Raw genomic sequence first — 5,640 nt, forward strand, 5'->3', positions numbered from 1 at the left:
TAAAAAGCTAAATGACATCAACTGGAGTTCAAGCTCAAGAAATAGCAAAAAAGAGAAAGGGGGAGGGGAAAAAAGGTGCAAACTAATGTTCTTTTCTGCCTAGGCTGGCTTCGAACCACAATCCTCAGATCTCACCTTCTGAATAGCTAGGGTTACAGGTGTGAGCCACCAGAGCCCAGCCTGAGCCCAGCCTGATTATTTTATTATTTATTCTTATTGCAATTGATTTTTAATTGGTTATCCACTAAGGGCTAAGTGCTAGAGAAATAACCTAATGAGTGCTCGCTTTAACAGCACATATACAGAAATCGGAACGATAGAAGATTAGGATGGGCCCTGTGCAAGGCTGACATGCAAATTTGTGAAGCATTCCATATTTTTATATGATGGAAATGAACTTTACAACTTGAAGGGGGTGGGGGGAGGAGGGAAAGTGGGAGCAAGACATGGCAGAGGTAATACCATTCAAGAGGAAATGTACTCACTCCCTTAAGTATGTAACTCTGACCCCATGATACATCAGCCTGACAATAAAATTAAAAAGAAAGAAAGAAAAGAGTGGGAGTGATTTTTGCCCACTCCTCCCTGGGCTCCGAGACCTGACTTGTTTGTAAATGGCAGAGTAGAGATTCAAACCCAGGGACATCTGACTGCAAAGTCCTACCCCAGACCACCACCAGCCTTCCAAGCTGGGTAAGCAGACTTTGACCCGGAGCGGCCAGCTTGCCTCTCAAAGCCAGGAACAAGCATTCAGTCCAGACATCACAGGTTTGTGAGCAGGAAAACAAATCCTGAAAGTCAACTCGTCATAGACCCAGATTTGGGTCATGAATGAGAGATTTCAGAGGAGAAGAACCCCACTGAGCCCCAGGCTTCCTGCCTGCCCTGGAGCCCCTGGAGGGCCTTCTTTTCAGAGCTTTGTACCCAGAGCCAGGCATCTCACTTCTCCATGTCCTAGTCCCCACATCCACAAATTAGAACGGGTGGGAGGAACTGCTGGAGGATTAAATGAATTGAAAAATACAGGAAGTGCTTAAAATACAGTGTGGTGCACTTACACGTGTCGCAATCCTGGCCACACATGGAGCTTCCCCCCAAAAAAAATCCAGAATACCATTGCATCTTTATCTCTTGGTAAACAGTTACTGATGAACGTACATGTTCTTTTTCTAAACCATTAATCTGATCATTTTATTGCCCCAATGAAAACTTTTTCATAAGCCAGGCACTGAGAGTCCCTACCTACTTGAGGAAGCTGGATCTGGAGGACAGAGGTTCAAGAGCAGTCTTCAAGACTTCATCTCTAGTGAGCTAGTAAAATACTGGGCTGGAAGGATGGCTCAAGTGGTGGAGCACCAGCACAGTGGGCTTCACTGCATATTGAAATAAAGTCGTTAAAAAAATAAGCAAAGAAATTGAAGACATATTTATCCAAAACACAGAAATTAATACAAAACCAATAAGCCTGCGAAGAGACACAAACATTGCAAATGATCAGGAAAGGCAAAGCCAATCCACACGGAAGATATCACTTTATATCAATTAGTGACCAACGTAAAAACAAAACAAAAGGGCAGGGGCTGGTGGCTCACACCTGCCATCCTAGCTGCTTAGGAGGCTGAGATGTGAAGGTTGTGGTTCAAAGCCAGCCCAGGCAGGAAAAGTCCATGAGACTCTTATCTCCAATTAACCACCAGAAAACCAGAAGTGGGGCTGTGACTCAAGTGGTAGAGTGCTAACCTTGAGCAAAAAAGCTAAGGAACAGGGCCGGGAGTTTGGCCTAGTGGTTAAAGTGCTTGCCTAGCATGCAGGAAGACCCGGGTTCGATTCCTCGGTACCACATACATAGAAAAAAGTCGGAAGTGGTGCTGAGGCTCAAGTGGTAGAGCTCTAGCCTTGAGAAAGTCCAAGGACAGTGCTCAGGCCCTGAGCTCAAGCCCAGGACTGGCGGGAAAAAAAAAAAAAGCTAAGGAACAGCGTCCAGGCTGAGTTCAAGCCCCAGAACTGGGAAAAATACCACCACCACCCACTGGAGTGGGGATTTGGCTCCTGGCTGTGAGCATGGGCTTTGAGTCATGAATTCAAATCATACTATTTGGCTGAGCTCACGCTGTGTGATGTCATCAATGACTTTGAACATCTCAGGGGCTTTATTTCCCCATGTGTTGCTGTGTGTGTGTGTGTGTGTCGCCTGTCCTGGGTACTTTCCTCAAGTTTATCTGTTGGGAACATTCTCCCCCTCCCTGAATTCTTAGCCTGCATAGTTCCTTGCCCTAAGGGCAACATTTTGTAATTAGGTCACTAAGCAACGCATGCCTGCTTGTGTTGATATGCAAACATTCTGCCCAGGCGGTGCCCCAACCCCTCCTGCCTCTCCTCAAGAGGCATATAAACCCCTGTGTGAAAAATAAAATTCGCAGTTTGTCGTGTCTGCTGTCCCTTTCATTCCTCCCTTAGGTTCTTGGCCCTAGTTGACGTCCCGCCGGACGGGACATTTATCAAGGTGTTTTCACAGCACAACTTTTGGCTTTTCCTATGTTTGTGGTACCAAGGAATTGAACTCAGGGCTTCATGCATACTAGGTCGGCACTCTTCCACAAGGCCACGCTCCCGGCCCCCATTTCCCCAGGTTTTTAGTAAGCATAGCATTAGAACTTACCAGAAGTCCTAGCGACAAGACCCAGCGGTGCTGGTGAGTTCCCACTTGAAAAGCTGTTACTATAACCTGTTATTGTGTAGTGTGTCTGCTGTACACTACTCCTGTACATGGAAATGCACGGGAAAATCCTGATATAAAAGAGAGAGCCATGGGCCGGGAGTTTGGCCTAGTGGTTAAAGTGCTTGCCTAGCATGCACGAAGACCCGGGTTCGATTCCTCAGTACTACATACTTAGAAAAAACCAGAAGTGGTGCTGAGGCTCAAGTGGTAGAGTTCTAGCCTTGAGAAAAATCCAAGGACGTGCTCAGGCCCTGAGCTCAAGCCCAGGACTGGCAAAAAAAAAAAAAAAAAGAGAGAGAGAAAGCCAGATGCTGGCGATCATACCTGTATTCCAGCTACTCAGGAGGCTGAGGTCTGAGGATCATGGTTTCAAGCCAGTCCAGACAGGAAAGTCCATGAGACTCTTGTCTCCAGTTAACCTGCAACTTGCAAAAAACAAAAGTAGAGCTGTGGGTCAAGTGGTAGAGCACTGGCCTTAAGTAGAAAAGGCAAAAACGATAGTGCCCAGGTCCTGAGTTCAAGCCAGAGAAAGAGAGGGGCAAGAGAGAGAAGAGGAGAGGGGAGGAGGAGGGAGGAGGAGGGAAGAAGAGTGGGAGAGGGGCGGGGAGAGGATGAGGGGACAGGGGAGGGGGGAGGGGGAGGGGAGGGGAGGAAGCAGCCAGCCTTCACACCCAGGCAGTCCTGCAGGAGGCAGGCCTTGTGTTGAGGGGGAGCCCTAGCTTCCTGGGTGGCTGGCACCCCACTGGGCTCTGGGGTCCCCAGGATGAGTGGGCACCAAGACGGGGCTCCTGCAGCAAGGGGAGCCGGGCACCTTGGAGCCTCTGCCTCCTGTTGTGTTCAGAGGGCATCTCCCGGGCACCCCTAGGGCTGAGGGATCCTGGGGGCTCAGAACCACACCCAGGACGGGGCAGTGAGGAACGACTGCCCGCCCAGCACAGCAGGTCCTGTTCAGAGCAGGTGCAGAGGCTCCAGGGACTGGCCACACCTGGGGTGTGACGTGGCCCTGCCTAGGGGAGGGGAGGGTGGAAGCCGGACAGAACGGACGCCGGTGGGTGGAGGCCGAGCCTCCAGTCCAGGAGGCAGCGCCTGCCGGGAGGTACGGAGCATACGCCATGCCAAGGGTTTGCCCTCAACACCAGCCAGCTTCTCCCGCCTTTCAACACACCGCAGCATGCTCCCTTCCACTTACCCTGAGCACGTTCCCCGCCCTGAGGGTTGGCACTGCAGGTGATCTTGCTTTCCAGGTACACTTTGTTTGGGGGTGCAAGTGGTATTCTCGCCTAATTGACGACAGCTCGGGGATGACTGGGGACTGGGCTTCTTTGTCCTTTTCTTTCTTTTTTTCCAGTCGGTCGGTCGGTCGGTTGGTCTTGGACTTGAACTCTGGGCCTGGGCGCTGTCCCTGAGCTCTTCAGCTCAAGGCTACCACCCTATCACTTTGATCCATAGTGCCCTTTCTGGTTTTCTGGTGGTTATTTGGAGATAAGAACCTCAGCAACTTTTGTGCCCAGGCTGGCTTTGAACCTCGAACCTCAGATCTCAGCCTCCTGAGTTACAGGCGTGAGCCGCCCGGGCCAGGCTGCCTTCCAAAGAATGTTTTTTTGCTTAATTCTTTAAAGGAATGGTTTAATAAACAAGCAAGTGAAAATGTGTGAATGGTATCTGGGGAGAGGTGCCGGTGGCCTATGTCTTTTCTTTACTCAGAAAGTGAGGACGGGCTGGGTTAAAATGGTTTCTTTGTAGTCAGGGTTCTCGCCCAGCTCCCAGAGCCCGGATTCTCCTGGAATCTGGAATTTGTGAACATTTCTCCAGGGCTCTGACAGCTGCGTGTTCCTACCTCCAAGTTCCAGCCCCTTCCCCTGGCAGGACTCTGCCCCCCTCCTGTGCAGGACTGTGGGGGCACAGCTTCAGTGCAGCTTCCCCTCTCGAGGCTCAGAACCCCGGCCTTGAGTCTGCAGTCTACCCAGATGCAGGGTATTAATGTAACCAGCCACGGCTGCTTCCTCCTCCTCCTCCTCCTCCTCCTCCTCCTCCTCCTCCTCCTCCTCCTCCTCTTTTTGCCTAGGGCTTGAATTCAGGGCCTGGTTACTGTTCCTGATTTTCTCTTGCTCAAGACTAGTGTTACCACTTGAGCCACCTGGCTTTTTCTGTGGATGTGGTACTGAGGAATAGAACTCAAGGCTTCATGTGTGCTTGGCAAGCTCTCTACCACTAAACCACATTCCCAGCCCCAGCCTTCTCTTATTCTAATTTAACTTGGTCCTGGAGTGATGGCTGTTTTTTATAGTATATAAAATAAATATAATATGCTGCTCAGACATTTGTTCAAGCATCTTCCTATTAGGATTTTTTTTTTTTGTGGGAGAGAGCTAGACTGGGTCGCTATTAGCTATTATTTTTCACCATCTTGCTTCCTCTGGGTTTTGGTTTTTTTTTGGTCAGTCCTGGGACTTGAACTCTGGGCCTAAGCGTTGTCCCTGAGCTCTTCAGCTCAAAGCTACTGCCCTACTCCTTGAGTCACAGCACCACTTCCTATTTTCTAGGGCTTAATTACAGATAAGAGTCTCATGGGCTTTTTAGTATTTGAGTTGACTTTGAACCAGGATTCTCAGATCTCAGCCTCCTGAGTAGTTAGGATTACGAGCCATGAGCCATCAAACGGAGCAGGATTGTTTTTGAATGAGATTTAACATGCAAATGGGTGGGCTTTCCCAGCATGTGGACAGGCAGTGTCCAATCAACTGCTGGCATGAACAAGACTGGTCAGCCAAGCCATGCCCCAGTGGCTCACGCCTGTGACCCCAGGTACTCAAGAGGCGGCTGAGCTCTGAGGGTCAGAGTTCCAGGACAGCCCAAGTATGGAACTCCCACAGACTCTTGTCTGGTTAACCCCTGGAAAGCCAGAAGCAACGCTGTGCCTT

General features: G+C 49.9%; 1 non-coding gene across 1 annotated transcript; it reads left to right on the plus strand.

The window, feature by feature from the left end:
* Positions 1-278: 278 nt before the first annotated feature.
* Positions 279-381, plus strand: LOC150050610 (U6 spliceosomal RNA). Its single transcript, XR_016538773.1, has one exon. It is a non-coding gene; the product is annotated as a U6 spliceosomal RNA (small nuclear RNA).
* Positions 382-5,640: the final 5,259 nt, after the last annotated feature.

Source organism: Megascapheus bottae, chromosome 18 (assembly GCF_031878675.1).
Source record: "Megascapheus bottae isolate mThoBot1 chromosome 18, mThoBot2.hap1, whole genome shotgun sequence".
NCBI classification, from domain to species: domain Eukaryota; kingdom Metazoa; phylum Chordata; class Mammalia; order Rodentia; family Geomyidae; genus Megascapheus; species Megascapheus bottae.